The sequence below is a fragment of the Schistocerca piceifrons genome, chromosome 7, assembly GCF_021461385.2.
Source record: "Schistocerca piceifrons isolate TAMUIC-IGC-003096 chromosome 7, iqSchPice1.1, whole genome shotgun sequence".
In the NCBI taxonomy this organism is placed as follows: domain Eukaryota; kingdom Metazoa; phylum Arthropoda; class Insecta; order Orthoptera; family Acrididae; genus Schistocerca; species Schistocerca piceifrons.
In genome coordinates this window covers 481,667,929-481,686,743 of record NC_060144.1, presented here as the reverse complement: position 1 = coordinate 481,686,743, position 18,815 = coordinate 481,667,929, and the positions used below count along the sequence as shown (strand labels likewise).

Here is an 18,815-nt window from a genome sequence, read left to right as displayed (position 1 = left end):
GTAAATAATATAGAATTACTAAGCTGAATAGCAGTTAGGGATGAGCAATTAGTGGCAAGCCCAGCCACTGGAACCCATAATAGATATAGCCCTGAAAGTTTGATTACGACATGGTGCCTTTCCTACATGAAAGGCAGGGAACGGTAGTTGGTTGGATGGTCAGCTGTTGCAAGTAGTAAGGTTGCGATAAGTAGAAGAGGCAAAAACATTTGTTAGGTGTATGAGGCATTGAAAAATGCAAAGCTATTTGGGCTGTTGGAACGAGGCCTTTTGCATTGATATATGAAGCGAAACAGCGTGAGTTTTTTGCCGGAATGGTTAAGTGGAGTAACAATAAGACACAGAGAAGAACTGGAGGATTTTGCACATGAAATAAGCACGACCAATGTACAGGCACATGAGTTAGGATGGAGTGACAAGGCAAATAAGGTTATACTGCAGGAAGCCAAACCTAGGGCACTCAAAGCTTTCCTAAGAAGCCTGTCACCAGATATGTCAAGAAGAGTTAAGACTGGTTCTCTGAAAGGTCTGTATTCTACTGTCACACAGGTAACAAAATTTCAGGAGATAGATTTGGCAACAGGAATACAGAATGAATGTGGGGTGTTGTCTGCAAATGTGAAGTGTTATATGTGTGGACGATTGGACATATCCAGAGGCAGTGTAGGGAGCCTCAGTGGGGTAGGAACAGTACGGGAAGATACCAGCAATGGGATGATAGATTCAGTGGTAGGTTGAGGCAAGGGCTAAGTGCAGAAGTGTTAAATACAAAAGGGAACCACATGTCCACCAAACAGTGTTCCCATTAAGTTTTGATGCTACATAAGTGTATGGAAGTGGAATGTGGAGTAGTGGAAATTGCGAAGGGCAGAAACGTACGTTGGACATGGTGTTGCATGTGTCATTGGCCAATTGGTGCCTTATAGGCTGGGAGCAACTCAATCCACCAGGCTGTGGGCTGCATGGGTAGGGGATAACGACATGAAGTCATTAGGGTCAGAAGTACTGAAATTCCAGGTGGGGGAGTTCAGTTTTGTAAAGTTTGTGGAAATGGTGCCCCACGTGAGTGAGTGTTACTGTATGATCCTGGTCTTAGACTTTCTGTTAAAACAGCATGCCAAAATTGACTTTCAGCGACATATGGTGGAACCTAGAGGTGACATTCCAGCTGGTGGAAACTGTCACCAATGAAGTACTGTGGACTTAGTGGACATATCAATTAAACTGCATACAAAAACACTAAGGCTTGGTTCAAATGATATTGTGCCACAGGGCACTGAGAAGTCATGTTGGGTGGGTGTAGAACCTGACTTATTTGTTGATATGCTGCGTGTAATAGGGCCACTACAAGAAAACAATGTGTTGGATCCATCATATTGTTTTGTAAGAGCAAGTATTATACCTGTACAAGGGAGAGAGAGAGGGAAGGTGGTGCCCATGAATCTAGATAAAGGCAGTGAAGGTGAGCTGACAAACGAACTGTTAGTAGTGAACTTGGACATTTTAGAGGAGGATGATTGTCTCACGGCAAGTGGAAATGGCGATCAGGTGCAGACTGCTGCTAGAACTGCATTGCACAAGAAGGTAGAGCATCTGGAAGCACCAGAAGGAGTGGAAATGAGAAAGTTGCTGGTGGAGTCTGAAGATCTATTTTATCTAGTGGGCCCGTACCTATAACATCCTAAACTCGATACCGAATCCCAACGGTGAATGAGGCACCGGTATATCATAAACCACATCACTTACTTCAACATTTACAACAAATTATGGAAGACATCATTTATCAAGAGCTAGCCAATAGAATAATAGAATGAAGTATTCGTCCATAAGTGCAGCTGTTGTCATCATGCCAAAGTAGTTGAGATTTCTCCTGTGATTACTGATATCTAAACAGTAAAATGGTGACATATGTATATTTCATACCTAATATTACGGAGACCATTGATAACTTAGGACAGTGCCAGTCTTCTCAACCAAGGAGTTTAAGGAGTGGGCACCATAAGTTAAAAGTGGTTCTGGAGGTCTGACCAAAAATTGTGTTCTTGGCTCCCTGGGGTCACTATCAATACCACAGGATGCCAGCAGCTTTTGAATAGGGTACTACGACAGTTGTAACCTTGGCAGTGTTGTTATACCTCTGTGACATAAATATATTCATAAGGGATACGAAAGAACATATACAGTGGCTGAGAGAAATTTTCAAAAAGTTATGGGCTGCACATCTTACGCTGCACACGGAGAACTGCTCTTTTGTCTTAAGAGAAGTAGGATGCTTGGGACACATATTAAGTACAGAATGGGTAAGGACAGACCCAAAGTTGACTTGAGCAGTGCAAGATTTTCCGGTTCCTGAGACTAGTAAGGGGCTATAATAATTTTTATGTCTGTCAAATTTTTACTGGAAATTTGTGAAGGGGTTCACAGATGTGGCTAGACCATTCATGCAGCTATTGAAGAAAGATGCAAAATTTGAGGAATGCTAAGCGGCCTTTGAGGGATTGAGAAATGTGTTGACACTGAGCCCAGTGTTGACTTTTGAGACTATCAAATGGAATTGGCAATGTCAAGTGACGCTTCTAATCAGCCATTAGCATATTGACTGAGTAGAGTAATGAAGGGTGAGGAGCATTTGGTGGGTTAACTTTGTGACAACTAAATAGAGCAGAAAAGACTATTCCACAATGTAAAAGGAAATGCTCAGTTAATTTATGGAGTTACATATTTTCAGTGTTATTTAAATGGGAAAAAAATTAAAGGTAGTGAGCTAGCATGTAGCTCTAAAATGGTTGTTGGAGTTGAAGGACTCTTGTAGCAGGCTCAACAAATGGGAGATAAGGTTGAGAGAATTTGACTATGAAGCTGTGTGTAAGGCAGGCAAGAAGACAGAACAGTGGATGACCTGAACAGAGATGTAGCTGGAATACATGTGCTGTGGGCAGAGGACTTGCTGGAGGCAAGAGGTACAAACCGCTGATGCTGTCTACAAGCAATGACTCGGCTGCAGTTCAGCACATATGACAGCCTGTTATCCAAGCTAACTAGTTTGGGGCTGTGTATGGTAGTACTAGCAAATCTCAGGGAAGAAATGTTATGAGAAACACATGAGCACGAGCTATTTGGGCATGGAGATCAGACGGCCATGAGCCGGCAGGTATCAGAATGGTACTGGTGGAAGGACGATGTGGATCAATACGTGAAAAATTGTGTACATTGTGAACAATGAGTGCCCATGAGACATTAACAGATGCCACGACAGAGGTTACTAAAAGCAAGAAAAGCATTCAACATGATTGGAATGGATGTTTTCAGTCCATTTAATCAGACTACAGTGGGAAACCTTTTTGTTTTAACAATTATTGACCATGTCTCACAATCTATGGAAATGATTGTCATCCTCAATCTGCAAGCAATAATGGTTGCACAAGCCTTGGTTAACAGCTGGTTGCTCAAGTCTGGCATACTGAGACATAAATCAGTGATCAACAGAAAACCTTCCACTTGGACTTAATGAAACAGTTGTATCATTTGCTACGGGTTCATAAATTAAAAACAACTCCACTGCTCCCACAAGCTAACGATAGACTGGAATATGTTTATCCTACTTTTGGTAGGATGCTGAGTTACTATGTAAACTTTCACCACAATGACTGGGATATGTATTTGTCATTCATCATGTCAGCTTACTATTCAATGGCCTATAACAGACTGGGTTATTGCCTGGTTAGTCAGTTTATAGAAGGAAGATAATGTCACCATTTGACATGGTTAGACTGAAAAATGGTACGAGACATACCATATGGTCTGAGGTCGAGGAAATGAGGGGTAATAGTGATTATTTTGTATTGTGTTGTGTTAAGAATATGAGCTAGGTAGAATTAAAGTAAGGAAGAGGGGTGTGTCAAAAAGCAGCAGGAATTTATGGAAACATTTACTGGATAAGTTTGCGTGCCACAATTTTGTAATTGTGTATAGGATTTATGTATATTAGCTGTGTGGGTGTTGTCGATCACCGAAACTGTCACACAAGCAATCGACCACTGCAAAGATGCTGCATGTCCATACAGCACCAACCCCGGCAAGGCTTAAGCCACAGCTCTTGGGAGTTGCGAGGCACTGCCACCGTGAAGTGCTTATGAAATACAGCTGTGGAAGACAAACATGGCAGTTCCGTTTTGAGTTCCGGTTGCAGTAGTATGTCTACTTGGAGTGGACAGGGACGTCATGCCAGCACTCTGTGAAGATTATGTCCGACATGTATATTCGTAGTGTTTATTTGTATCTAGTGGACAGTGTCTGTAACTGCACTTACAACAGTTAGAGTGTGAGATTAACATACTTGCCACATAACACAGCTCAGTTTTTTCAGCTATGAATCAAATTTTATTGTCATTCAGCTCATAAAGCAATAGACAACATCAAGATAACTTACATTTTTAACATTAATTACTAAATACAATTTAGTTTGGATTACATAAGGCCATCCGCTAGATACAGTGTTGAAAGACAGTATTTTCAGTTTCAAAAAATTCGTCTACTGTGTAGAAAGGATTATTTACTAGTATTCTGTACAACTTAGCTTTGAAGATATTGACAGGCAACTCTTTTAAATCTATACTTAACTTGCTTCTTATATTACATTGGAAATCAAGTGTTATATTAGTAGAAATAATTCCACATATATTCCCATCAGTACTGCTGTGGAGAGCTATAAAGATAAGTGCATTTCAAAAGTAAATGAATAGTTATGTTATTTGACTGTGAGTTGTGTTAATTCAACAGACTGTTCTCTTTGTCCAACTGCATGCACGGAAGGGAAAGATAAGCTGTATAAGATATTTTACAAATAACTGCAAACCTTTCAAAAGGGGGAGGAGGAGCTTGCTGAGTGCCAAGGATGGTGATGAAGGAGATCTAGTCATAGCAGTGCTGCATCTTTTCACCAAAGGTGGGACTGGAGTGCTCCAGGACCAGCTCTTAGAGAGTGGAAAGCTCTTTACCAGACAAAAAGATATAGTTCTCACCATCCACTCTTACCCATTAAGATGGGGAACTTTCCTAAAGTTTGTGCAGGTAAAATGGGAGAAACCTTGCTAACATCACAGGATGGTGGTTGACACGCAGTGATAACAGCAGAGGCATTCCAGCACTGTCAGAGGGAAATGATTTCAATCTGCCCGACCAGAGCCAACCATACTGGCATGGACACATGCAAAATTCATTTGCACCCAGACAAAATAGACAGGCAACATTTTTCACAAGACAGTTTGGAGCTGCAGCCCATTTTCAGCAAGCAGGGCTACATTGGATTTACTCCACGTATAATTCCACAGTGGTGGTAGCAAATTGTTGTAAGCAGTGTAGGCTCACAACGGCAAAGACACTGGAACTGCACAGCAGTGGGTTGCTGATAAATACAATGGTTTGCAACATAACCAGATTGACATTTCACCTGTCAGGCACTGTTTCATGGGTTACAAAGATGAACATGACACAGCTACAGCTGTACTGGCCAGAGAAATTCACAGAGGTACTTCCAGAGCAGAATTTGACTATTCTCCACAACTCTTTGAAGCCAGACCTAACCCTCTCCCTAAACCAACTTATGGATAATTAAGAAGGATGTATTTTGGTGGAATAGATGTCCAGCAGTTCCAGGAAAAGCAACACAGAATGGTCTTGACTTTGAGTGTCACCGTATCAGGCACAATGCTAACTCTGACGCTGTTCTGTGCCGCCTTCATCTACTTGAGACAGAGTTGCCTGCGCAAGTAAACTACTGGCACACATCCCAGTCTGGATCACTAATACTGCACGAAGCATTGAAAACGGAAGTGTGAAGTAAGGAAATGTGTATGAGTACATGCAAGTAGTGTTAAAAGCTATATTATCTAGTACTTAAAATGTTGTAAAAACTACTGAATAAGGCAAGCAACTCTTGACAGACTCTTGAGGGACATAAATGATGCAAGGAGCACAATGCCGTGGTGGCACATCTAACATAAAGTGATGACAGTAGTTGTAAGTGTGTTGACATATTTAATAAGAACTGTGTAATAGTGAGACATACTAGTGTAAGAGAAGGAATCACAGGGCTGAAAACCTGTAGAATAAGGTAGCAACCATTGAATATGAGGTTACAGGCATTAAGAAAGGAAACTGTAAATATTGTACAATTGTCCATATTTGTTCAGGTCTGTTACAGACAGGTCTGGGACTGAGACCCAGGAGCTGGGCCTTCTGAAGGGGCAGGTAAACAATTTTGGTAGCTGACACGAAAAATGGTAGCACCACCAAAGTGGATGCAAGACTGCCACGGGTGCCAAAGAAGTCATAACATCACTGCAACAGCTACAGGCCCCACTCTAGGTGTATCAAGGGCAGACGAACATCTACAATACTGGTGAGTCTGCTAAACTACAAGCCAGCTCTGCAACAGCGACCTCTTACCACACACATTGCCCACTGTCATGTTTTCAGTACGTGATGGAAAACAGAACCTCGGCACAAGTGGGTTAAAGTTGAGTATAAATGCCCTCCCATTTTAGCAGGAGAGGATCAGTCCAGCAGTACCCAACATGACGTGAGGGCTATGCTGGGTGCCTGGTCGACGTGGAACAGCACGCACGTGCTACGAGTACTGGCCACTGCTAGACCAGCTCTCAGTACTAAGTCTGCCTTCTTGTACTTCGTGCTCATGACTAGAGAGCCTCCCTCAGTATCACTTATCTGTTGCCAGACACCTGCCATGGGGGGCAGCAGCTCAGGACTCTGGCAGTGCAGCTATTCACTTTGCTGGCCGGTGTGGCCGAGCAGTTCTAGGCGCTTCAGTCTGGAACCGCAAGACCGCTACGGTCACAGGTTCGAATCCTGCCTCAGGCATGGATGTGTGTGATGTCCTTAGGTTTAAGTAGTTCAAAGTTCTAGGGGACTGATTACCTCAGATGTTAAGTCCCATAGTGCTCAGAGCCATTTGAACCATTTTACTCACTTTACTGCGTCCCCGAGTGCACCCAGGTGCCAAATGCAGCCACTCACAAGGGCGAGTTCCTGCACTGGAGGCCGGCATCATCCTATACAAGAGTCTGTTCCCTCTGTGCTGCTGGCTCCTCAAGCGGACAGTCGTAAAGCAGGAAGTGGGCTGCACATGCTGTGTCTGTTAATTCTGGAATCGGACATGGTGGGCATGTCGACACTGGTGAGGGAAGGCTGACGACAGCAAATGTTCACAAAGGACCACACTGAGCAGAAATTGCTTGGGGAACTGAATGCAAAGAACATTTGTAGTTGGGTACCTTGTGAGAGGCCATTTCTCACAGTGATACACAAGGCTGCACATCTTTATTTGGCCAAACAACACTGGTACTGGATAGTAACTGACTGAATGCATGTAGTGTCGTGCTGTGAGTCACTATGTAGCTTCTTTTCAAATGATGTATGGTGCTAAGGGCACCAAGAGCCATACCATTCCTTGGGTCTACTCATTCAGAAGACCGTGAACCATGATGTTAATTTCAACTTTCTTGGTAACCAAGTGTTGCCCTCACTTCTGCACTTTCTTGAATACTGTGAACATTACCGTATTCCCAGATGGCATTAGACATGTGCACGGGGCCACACACATACATTTCTGGTTGAATGAACACTCATGCACCCTATCACACATTGACTCATCTGTTAATAAGTCTGATCTTAATCATATGAAAAATGTCTTGGACTATCTGAAACATTGTGTAAAATGTAGCAATCAACATCCCTGTGATTTGGTAGTTCTACAGATTTAATAATCAGTTAGTGGCTCCAGCTATATATAGTCTATCCAGAGTGTATTTCACAAATACTTCTTGAATGCCTCAATTCCTTTTTCCATCTATTACCTTTGTGGTTTTTCGGTATTTATTATTTATGGGGTGCACCATGATGTTAGTCAGCACTTGAAGATCATGAGCCAAGAGGTAACAACTATGTGGTACACAGTATGACTTTGCTATCTCAATTTGTTCATCAAAATCTTATCAGTAGCAGTGCATGTTGTTCCTGTAACTCCAGTTACTAATAGTACGAGGGGACTTAGACTATTTTAAATGTCAAGGGAGTCTAATGTATCTCTAGATCAGGTGTGCTTTGAAAACCTCACTTTAAATACTCAGTACTGTATTATTTTATTCAGTTAACGCACTTAATAAAGCTCCACCATACTGTTTAATTACTAACTGAAAATAAACAGCTGGGAACCAAAAAATACGATTATTATATTTAAATTATAATGAAGTTTAGCAGCTTGGGTAGGGAGGTAAGTATCTCTTATTTTACATCTCTTTGGTAAACTCGTTGCCTTCAACTCCAAAGTTTAATGTTCTCTCCATAACATGCCTTCACAAAGATATTTAAATTTACTCACACACTAAATTAATCTTCAATCTTTTGTTGTAAACTTGGACTAATTTTTGTGAAATATGTCTGGAAGCTAGTTTTGTACAACCCTCTTTAAACTGTGGCTTGTTTTATTGCTGTTCTTAAATTTTCAGACAAATCTGAAGGACCAGCATTAACCCTCAAAATTATTCATTTTGAGAACCTTGCAGATGCCACGTGCCTGCTGGCTGCCACGGCAGGGCCTCATGTGGTGATACTCCCATCTTTCATCACTATTCATGTGGCAGTCAACATGTAAATTAGCACTTTGATTCTGTTCCATGCACAAATAGCCTTTCTAGAATCTCTTTTCATCATGTCACGTATTGGCCTTTAAAATTATGAAACAGGAGTTCAGAAACAATTCTATATATAATTGCCAACAACATTATTCTTCTGCAGCTGTTAATGACCATCTTGCTTCCACCCTTAAGCAGAAGAGTGGACCTATACGCATTTCTGCCTTTTTGGAGCTTCCTGTTTTTATGTATCATCTGACTTGTTTAAATGTCTATGTTATTTTCTACGATTCTTTCCACATTTCATCTTCACTAGCAAACTTTTAGATTTTTATTACATTTACAGCTGGCATTTCTTATGATTTTTTCATTAATTGAGTTTGTTTAAATTTAAATGTGCTTCCTGTTTTATTTATTGTGATAGCATTTTTTTCGTGCTAAACTGGGAAAATACCCCTAAAAAGGGCATTTCTTACCACCAGGAGGAAAAATTCCAGAACTTTTGCTACTTACATATACAGGCAGAAAACACTATATCCTAGCTTTCAGAATTGATAGTAGCTCCCTCAGGGAGGGAGGACCGACGATTTGGGGAAGGTTAGACAAGAGGGGGCAGGTTACTTACGCTCACCTGTTATGAGAACTAACTTCTCATGAGGGCAAAGGAAGACAAAAATGAGGGCACTGGGCATCTTGATCCAACGGCCAGTTTCTTGTGAAGGGTTTGCTGAATGAACTCTGTCTCCATGACTTAATATTGGACAATTCCTGTAATATGTCCTTTTTGTCGTCATATTTCTATTTTTTCACAGACTCACCTATTGTGAGGATGAGAGCAATGATGAAGGAAATATATTCATAATTAATATTAATATTAATATGGTACTAGTTAGGGGACACATTTGTAATTAAGAGTTATATTGATTTGATACTAGTTAGATATTTTATTTGTCTCTATACAGTTTGGTTTCCTTTTTATCAATTACTGTATTGTTGACCATCAAAACTGCAACACCTGGAAGGATAACAAGTGACAAAATTTTTATAGTTATTGTTTGTATACAGTATAGCTCTAAGAATAAATAATTAAATTTATACCTAATTTTGGATACACAGGGCGCAAAAAGACAGTACACACAGCTGAGACTTATAGCAGCAACAGTAACTCCAACCAGGCTGGATATTGAGTCTAACAGAGCTTAGGTGATGGACACACACACATCATTCCACACTGCTTAAATTCTATAACAGAATTCATCACTTATGGTGGCTGGCACTGGCGTGCCATTCTTTTCAGCATCTCATGACTTCAACGGGTAAAAGATCTGGAGACTGTGCTGGCCAGGGCAACAGTTGAATACCATCTATGTTAAGGAACGCCAGGATAACATGAGGAATATGTAGCCTTCCATTATATTATTGAAAGATGACAGCAGAGAGACCTTGAAGACAGTGCACAACCACTGGTGATAACACATTAGAAATGTTAAGCATCTTGTTCAAATGACTGGCTATGCTAACCAGAGTGAGGTGCTTACTGAATGATACACTATACCATCACACCAGGTGTTGGACCTATATTATTATGATACTTGTTCTCCTTGGAACCTCCATGTATTGGATATGTCTATCACGATACTGTACACAGTACCGACACCCGCCAGAAAAGATTATGTGGTAATACTCAGTGCCATCTCCTTCTTGGGTGCACCATTGGTGCTGCACAAAAGGAACAGTCCATCATGCTCCAGACATCATCGTACTGTCCCTGTATATACTAGTTTTGCCACATACAAATGTCCACTTCTCATGCGAGGTCCATCAGGTAACTGTATTACTTTGCACAGCAGAGCTAACAATGTCCATGCTCTTGGCATTAATCACTTTGGATTACCAACATCCAGAATGGCCCTCCTGAACCTACGTGTTCCACATCCGCATGACACCTGTGGTATCCTAACCAAAGAAAGCACCACCACCATGGAATGATAAACTGCATTCTCAACAGACTGCAATACGGACACTGTAGAATTTTGACTTCGATATTTGTGAAAGAGAAACCTGCTGCATATTTCTTTATGCCATGAACTGGGAATACTTGAACCAATCTTCAGATTTAAATGTGATTATCATGACTACTTTTTAACTTCTGTGATAAGTATGTTAGTGAACGTAAGGTCTTGTATGAAAGGGTTACATTCTAAGGAATAGAACACATTTTCTAAAATGTAGAGGAAGACATGGGGGTAAAAAACAGGTGGTCAAAATTAGCACAGACTTGAGGATACACTTACGGGCCAGTACTTCCACCACAGCTGTCAGCTATCATTCAAAAAATTTATGATCAGTATTTTAAAAACACAATGAAACTTCAACTACCATTAAATAAATACATTGACCTAAAGTTTTCTTAGGTGCTTTATTCAGCCTCATAAAAAAAACCTCTTACAGTACATAAATCAAACAATGTGATCCATCATCAAAATCATAAATATAATGAGGTACTATGATGGACGACCATACACACAGCTACAAATTTCGCTCAGCATAATACCTTCAATTTCACCCCTCTCAGACCTAAATCCTAGTTTCAAGCTATCCATTGCAGTTAGAATTAAGGCTATCTGTTCTTCACTTACTGGGGCAATATCTGGCACTTGTGGTCACACTAACTTCTTTCCTTGGTTCTGGAGATATTTGTCATTATATGTCATACCACAACAGCTTGTAATTTGTGCAACATATGATTGATATTTGTTTTTCTTAGCTGTAGGTACAAATGAGCCTTCATCTGTATACTGATGGTTACTGTATGTAATCCTTAGGTCCACACTGTCACTGACATCAACACTGTTTAACCCTTTAACTGCTCTTGACATGTTAACGCGTGCACCTTTGTAACTCTCCCTCTGTGCTCTGAACGTGTTTACGTGCACCACCAGTCCTTCTACCCGGTACTCCGACATTCAGAGCACACAGAGACAGGTACAAAGGCGCGCACGTTAACACGTCCAGAGCACTTAAAGGGTTAATAAACTACGTATCCACAATCCTGGGGTAACAATGACCAGTGGTCAAAGAAACCCCAAAACAGAGAAACCACGCACATGACCTATGTTTTGAGAATTGCTGGAGTAACATATATTATACAGTTGACAACACCAGTCATTTTGCAGTTAAATGATATTGGTGGATTTTGCACAACCTGATTTTTACATATTTTATCACATATAATTGTAAGCCGAATCTTGTTTGTCAACAGTTGGATAAGAAAATTGGCAATACATGGTGCCATTTAGTGCATACTGATGGAACTTTACCACCAAACAGTATACAGGGTGATTCAAAAAGAATACCACAACTTTAGGAATTTAAAACTCTGCAACGACAAAAGGCAGAGCTAAGCACTATCTGTCGGCGAATTAAGGGAGCTATAAAGTTTCATTTAGTTGTACATTTGTTCGCTTGAGGCACTGTTGACTAGGCATCAGTGTCAGTTGATGCTAAGATGGCGACCGTTCAACAGAAAGCTTTTTGTGTTATTGAGTACGGCAGAAGTGAATCGACGACAGTTGTTCAGCGTGCATTTCCAACGAAGTATGGTGTTAAACCTCCTGATAGGTGGTGTATTAAACGTTGGTATAAACAGTTTACAGAGAATGGGTGTTTGTGCAAAGGGAAAAGTTCTGGACGGCCGAGAACGAGTGATGAAAATGTAGCACGCATCCAGCAAGCATTTGTTCGCAGCCCAGGAAAATCGACTCGCAGAGCTAGCAGAGAGCTGCAAATTCCACAATCAACTGTATGGAGAGTCCTACGAAAAAGGTTAGTTATTGGCACTTATCTGTCCGTAACTACCTGAACGTCAACTACCCGAGGCGATGGATCGGCCGCCAGGCAGCCCGTGACAGAGCACTTCATCACTGGCCTCCAAGAAGCCCTGAACTTACCCCCTGCGATTTTTTCTTATGGGGGTATGTTAAGGATATGGTGTTTCTGCCACCTCTCCCAGCCACCATTGATGATTTGAAACGAGAAATAACAGCAGCTATTCAAACTGTTACGCCTGATATGCTACAGAGAGTGTGGAACGAGTTGGAGTATTGGGTTGATATTGCTCGAGTGTCTGGAGGGGGCCATATTGAACATCTCTGAACTTGTTTTTGAGTGAAAAAAACCTTTTTAAATACTCTTTGTAATGATGTATAACAGAAGGTTATATTATGTTTCTTTCATTAAATACACATTTTTAAAGTTGTGGTATTCTTTTTGAATCACCCTGTATACTAAACATCAAGCTGAGAGCCAGCACGACTTTTGGTGTATGAGTGATCGAAGTATAACCAGTTTCAGTATGCAAAATGTTGCTGTTATCCATACCTATTACATGAATTTGCACTGAAATACTAATAATTTTGATATAATATACTTGTGTGTAGTACACTTCATGTCAATTTGAGATCTGTTGCATGTCATTTTCTCAGGGTTGCTGTTTTAATGGTAGCAGTGTATTACTTGAAAGTTCATGATCAGATCCGACATTTCAGGGGTAACAACTTGTACACAGCGCAACACAAACTTTGTCATCATTGAAAAATAAAAGCTGTTATGAAGCTAACAGCTGTCCACATCTAGATATAAAGTATAGTTTGTTAACATGCAAGGCAGGGGAGTGAACGCAATGAAAGCAGTGCCTAATTCCTTTGTCAGAGTTTGATGTTTTACTTTCATTACAGTGATGCAATGAGAGTTGTCACTGCAGATTGCTCTGATTAACAAATACTTACACTCTGATAATAAAGCAAGTACATTGTGCTTCACTGGGTCTCGTACTGGCATCTATATTAGCGTGTTTGGAGCACTTTCCTTAATTGCATTTATGTGCACTGTTACTCGTCACACTACACTATTGTTTTCTTACTTCAACTGTAAGTGTAAGGTGCTTTCAGTAAAAGGTTTAATTTTAATTAATGTCAAAGTAACGGGTAGTACAAATTAATTTATTGTTGAACTCATCTGTTACAGTAATTTAATGGCGAGTAACATCACCATTTTTGAGATGATTCCTTTGAGATGCAGTAGTTTACAAGACATCAATGGTAATTATATTTGCTTGGATTCTAAGAATTACTATTAATTTCTTGTAATTACCATTAATGTCTTGTAAACTACTTGTCTGGGAAAGTATCTCCTTCTGTCAACGTAGAAAAATTAATTTTAATAAAATAATTAACAGCCTCAATTGCACCGTTTACCTAAATTTCAGTTGGGATAACCTAACCTTCTTCAGAATAACAGTAACTACCGTCTCTCCATAGTGGACATCATCAAGCTAAAACTACAAATCCATAAATTATCATCAGACTATAGGCCTAAGACTTATCTGGAACTGCCACGGCCACACTTGGCGACCGCGATGCGGTAGCCACGAGCGCTGTACTGGAATTCAAACTGAGGCAGTTAATTATTAAAATTAATATTTACACAGTTGCTGACAGGGCAGCGAAATGTTAAAATATTTGTAGTAGTCAGAAGTGTAAGATTTGTGATGTTGAGAAACCAATTATTGGGCATACAGGAAGTGCTGATGTCACCAACTACAATATTCCAGTAATCTGATGTGTATAATAGTTTATAACCAGGACCACTTAGAGAACATTTTTCCTCACAAGCCACTTATCATTTGGAGCTTGCGCCCCTCCCCCCTTTCCCTCTTTCACTTTCATCTGTCAGTTTTTGCTGCTAACTGTTATATGCACTATATAGAAATCTTGCACCTGGACACCCCTCTTTCCATGGCAACTCAATCAGCTGCAACTAACTGTAGTATGTCCTGCATATAAATCTTACAGTTGGGTAGTAGCTTACATCGCTTGGGCCTCAAACTGGCCCTGTTTAACGGAGATTAAATAATTGCTCTTTTCATCTGGTCACAAGTAGCAATCCTTTCTTTCATCTCTGAACCAACAATGTTTTCATATATTGCTGGACAAAAAGTTAAGATTCTGAATAGCTTCCACTGACATCACCAATGTCGTGGCACATAAGCACACGCAAGTTTTCGGCACAAAGAAATTGTACTACCACACCAGTGCACACTGTCGATCCTCTGTATGTGCTGGAATAGAAGTAATCTGCTACAACCATGTGTTAATTACTGAGACCATTGCCAAGCACTCCGAACATAACATAATACGACTCCCACACGTTGAAATCTCCAATGTAAGAGTTGATGCTTTATCATGAGCTATAAAAGCTATTAAGCAACAATGTACCAATAATATTACAAAGTACTGATGAAATGCCCTCCATCATAATGTGCAAATGCTGGCTGAGAATTACCAATTTGTACAATGTTTAGTTTCCTTCTATATTCATCCATTTTATTAGTAACTTGTGTTCCATGCTATTTTTCAAACTTTCAATCAAAGGAATGATAAATGATACTGAAATAAACAGGGATTTTACACTATCCCCTGTATATAGTTGCTTGTGTAAAGCAGAAGAGATTCACAGCAGTGAACACTCAATTGATTTGAAAAAATATACCAACTATTTTGAATTTAGAAAACAAGCTGATAAGGGCATTATAACTCTTCATTTGGTGTTACATCATTGGGAAGAGCTCCCAGGACAACCACAGAGCTTATTATTTTAGCCTATAGTCAGAAATTCTACTTGCCCAAACCAAAAATCTCATTTTGACAATTTGAACTCACAGAAGCTTACCATACGCACTACTTCCTTTCCATAACAAGCGACTGGAACAGGGAAGCAGTAAATGACAGTGTTACACACAGTACCCTTTGCGAGACACCATAAGATGGCTTACGGAGTCTATATGTAGATGTACTTCTCTTTATACTGATGATTAGGCTTGAGTGATAGCTTATTTGCATACTTCCCCTCAGCTTCTGTCATATGGAATTCTCTTTTGAGACACTAGAGATTAAGAAAATATATTATTCACTCAGCAAAAGAAAAAGCATTACAAATTATTAAGTAGGTACTACCACAAACTGTAGGGGTTTTTGTAAATATCTTTGAATTCTAATATATACCCTCAAAAACTTTCATTTTTTGTTTATCAATAAAAGTCAGTTCCAACTGGACAGTGATTTACACTTCAATACAAAACAAAAAATAATTTCTTTCCAATGCGCTCGGCTGCTACACTTCGCTTATGAAAGAAATGCACCACACTACTGCTACAGTTCGATCAAAAATAATGAAGATCAGGGTGTTTATGTCCCACTGCCAGTGAGGCCATTAAAAACGACATACAAGCTGGGATTTTGAAGGACAGGGAAGGAAATGGGCCTTGTTCATGCCAAAGGAATTATCTAAACATTAATACCCATCAATTTGTGAAAATATGGGAAAGTTCTAGTTAACAAGACAGGTATTTGAACACTGCTCCCCAGGAGTCAAGAGCCGTGTAACTTATTTGTTGAAGCACCTTGCTCAGTTAACATGAGGAATTCGAGAGCAGGAGTTATACGTTTCTGAAGATAAGTCCTGTAATCTGAGAACGCCACTCCTTACGTGAGTTAATTCTAAATGTTTACCTGTTTGACAGATACCGTCTTAACACTGCGAAACTGACTGGAAATGATTTTTACGTAGGTAATTAAGATCCTTGTACTGATGAAAGTTGGGCAATAGATAGCTTGCTTGTTGAGGGTAGCCTTTTCGCTATCAGGCCTATCTGCTGAAAGTAGCGAGTCGATAATGTACTAAAACTAACAGCAGTAATTTGATTTTAAGAACTTATTCTTTCAGGATTCAATTTATGACAAAAATATTGCCTAACGCCTCCATAAGAAACACTTAGCACATAAAATTTCACGCTGTCATCAATTATTCGTAAACTACTACTACACGGTCACTTTCACACGTAGAGCAGCTATCACTGCAAATAATATAAAATTAATGCAAACACGTTACTTCCCATAAAGATAAGTAAGGATGTTTAATAAAACATATTGAACTCCTACTGCTCATGCATCTAATAAAACTATTCTAAATAACAAGTCATGCGTCTACATGCAGTATATACACAGAAACTGTCCGTCCGGACACGCACGGTGCTTTCCGTTCACACAACAACTTCCGTAAACGCTCGTGCAGTGAATTCGTGAAGTACTGACAAAATCGATAAGCAGATATTCAAAATTGCCGGTTTACTACATCCATACTGCAGATGCGGGAAAACACTCACATGCAAAACTTTATTACCTAAGTATTCACTGTGCCTAATCAAATGGTAAAGTGAATCTCTCAGAGAATATTAACCACATTCTAGCCAATTATCTCATGATGTACATCACATTTATTCAAACGACATGGAAACACTTCTATTTGCGTTTGTGATTATAGATTTTCGCACGTTTACATCATTCCATAGATTGCAAAACACATGCAACACAAATGTATCTTTGAATGCGCTTCACTTTGCAATAACTGCATTAGGCACTGTTTCCACAGGCAACGAAAACTTGCACAGGCATCACCCCACTACTACCCCACCGGCCAGTTAACTGGCCAATGGAGACACCCTACTGGCTCACTGCCGTGCCAACTCTACACTCTACATCAATCCATTGCAAATCACTATGAATGGCATGGCAAGGGATATTTTTCATTTTGTCAGCTATTAGGGCGTTTTCCCGCTCCATTCACGTATGAAGAGTGCTTCTGTGTGCGGTGCAGGTAATCTGTTCTTGTCCATACGATTAATATGGGGGCGAAACACATATTTATTATGTCATTATCTGCAGCTGGTTCACTTTGTATGTAGGCTTTATCTGGTTAGTTTGCATCTATCTCCAAATGTCTAATAGTTCAGTTTATTATATATATATATATATATATATATATATATATATATATATATATATACGGTACTAACCTGACTACAGCAGATGTTGAAAGTGACCACCATTCATCTCTTGGCAGTTTTGAGCGCTCGTTGGCAGGCTGCTGAAGGCAGATCGAAGCTAGACTGCTGGAATTGTTGCAGTCTCATCTGAAATGTCCTACTGCAGTTCTTGAAGACTATGTGGGTTGTTATGATACACTTTAGTACTTAGAGCTCCCTACACAAAGTAATCGCACACTGTAAGATCAGATGACCTGGGTGGCCATCTAGGGCCACAACCAGAGTGACCGCTGCTAATAATTCTATTAGGTGATAAGATTGTGTAAAAGTGCTCCAGGGTTCATCTGGGTGTATCTGCAGTTGCTCCATCCTGTTGTAAGTAACTGTAGGTATTATCCTCCTCCATTAATGTTACCACAAATGGTTTCAAAATATTGGCAATGTAAGGCACCAAAGTCAGTGTGTGATGAAAGAAGATAGGACCAATAATGAGGTGTGCAGACACTGCACACGAAACCACAGCCTTCTGATCATGCAATGGTGTTTTGTGCAAGTTATGTGGAGTCTCCACTGCCCAGAACCTGTGATTATCTGAGTTTACGTAACTCCACAGGTGAAACCAGGCTTCATCAGACATAGAGTACAGATCCATGTCCAAGCCATTCATTGTTATCTCCTTGAACAGCAACTCACAAAACTCGAGGTGCTGAGGAGCATAACAGATGCTCAGTAGGGATGCATCTGTAGGTCATGGTGGAGTGTTTGACCACAGGATAGATATGATATGCCGGTCTCTTGTGACAGGCTTTGAGTTGAATTGGTAGGACTCTGAAGCATTTTCTGGTGAACTGCAGCCACATTTCCTGTTGTGCAGGCACATTTTGGAATGTCTCTGATGTGTAGGACTCTGAAGCATTTTCTGGTGAACTGCAGCCACATTTCCTGTTGTGCAGGCACGTTTTGGAATGTCTCTGATGTGTTCAGAACAGGTCCTATCTTATGCCATTTTCGGACTAAGGATTGTACGGCATTTTTTGCTGGCATTTTGACACCATTTAACTCCTCGGCAAACGACTAACAACACCATTTCCACGACTTTGTTATTACATAACTTTCCACGACAAACATCCGCTACTTCACTCACACTGAAACAACCTGCACTATGCTCTGAACCAGTGTGGATTACATGGAGGGCAAACATGTGGTGTGCACATCACAGGGTGCAGTTATATGCATACATTCACTTCCAATTGTATCGACTTATCAGGGCCACTTCTTTTGTC

At 40.2% G+C, this 18,815-nt stretch overlaps 1 protein-coding gene across 1 annotated transcript in view; it reads right to left on the bottom strand.

Annotated features, from left to right (window-relative positions):
* LOC124805129 (post-GPI attachment to proteins factor 2-like) overlaps window positions 1–17,047 on the bottom strand; it is a 152,156-nt gene extending 135,109 nt beyond the window's left edge. Inside the window, exon 1 of the mRNA XM_047265585.1 lies at window positions 16,890–17,047. The gene's annotated coding sequence lies outside the window, so the exon portion shown is untranslated. The remainder of the gene's footprint in view (window positions 1–16,889) is intronic.
* Between the last annotated feature and the right edge of the window lie 1,768 nt (window positions 17,048–18,815).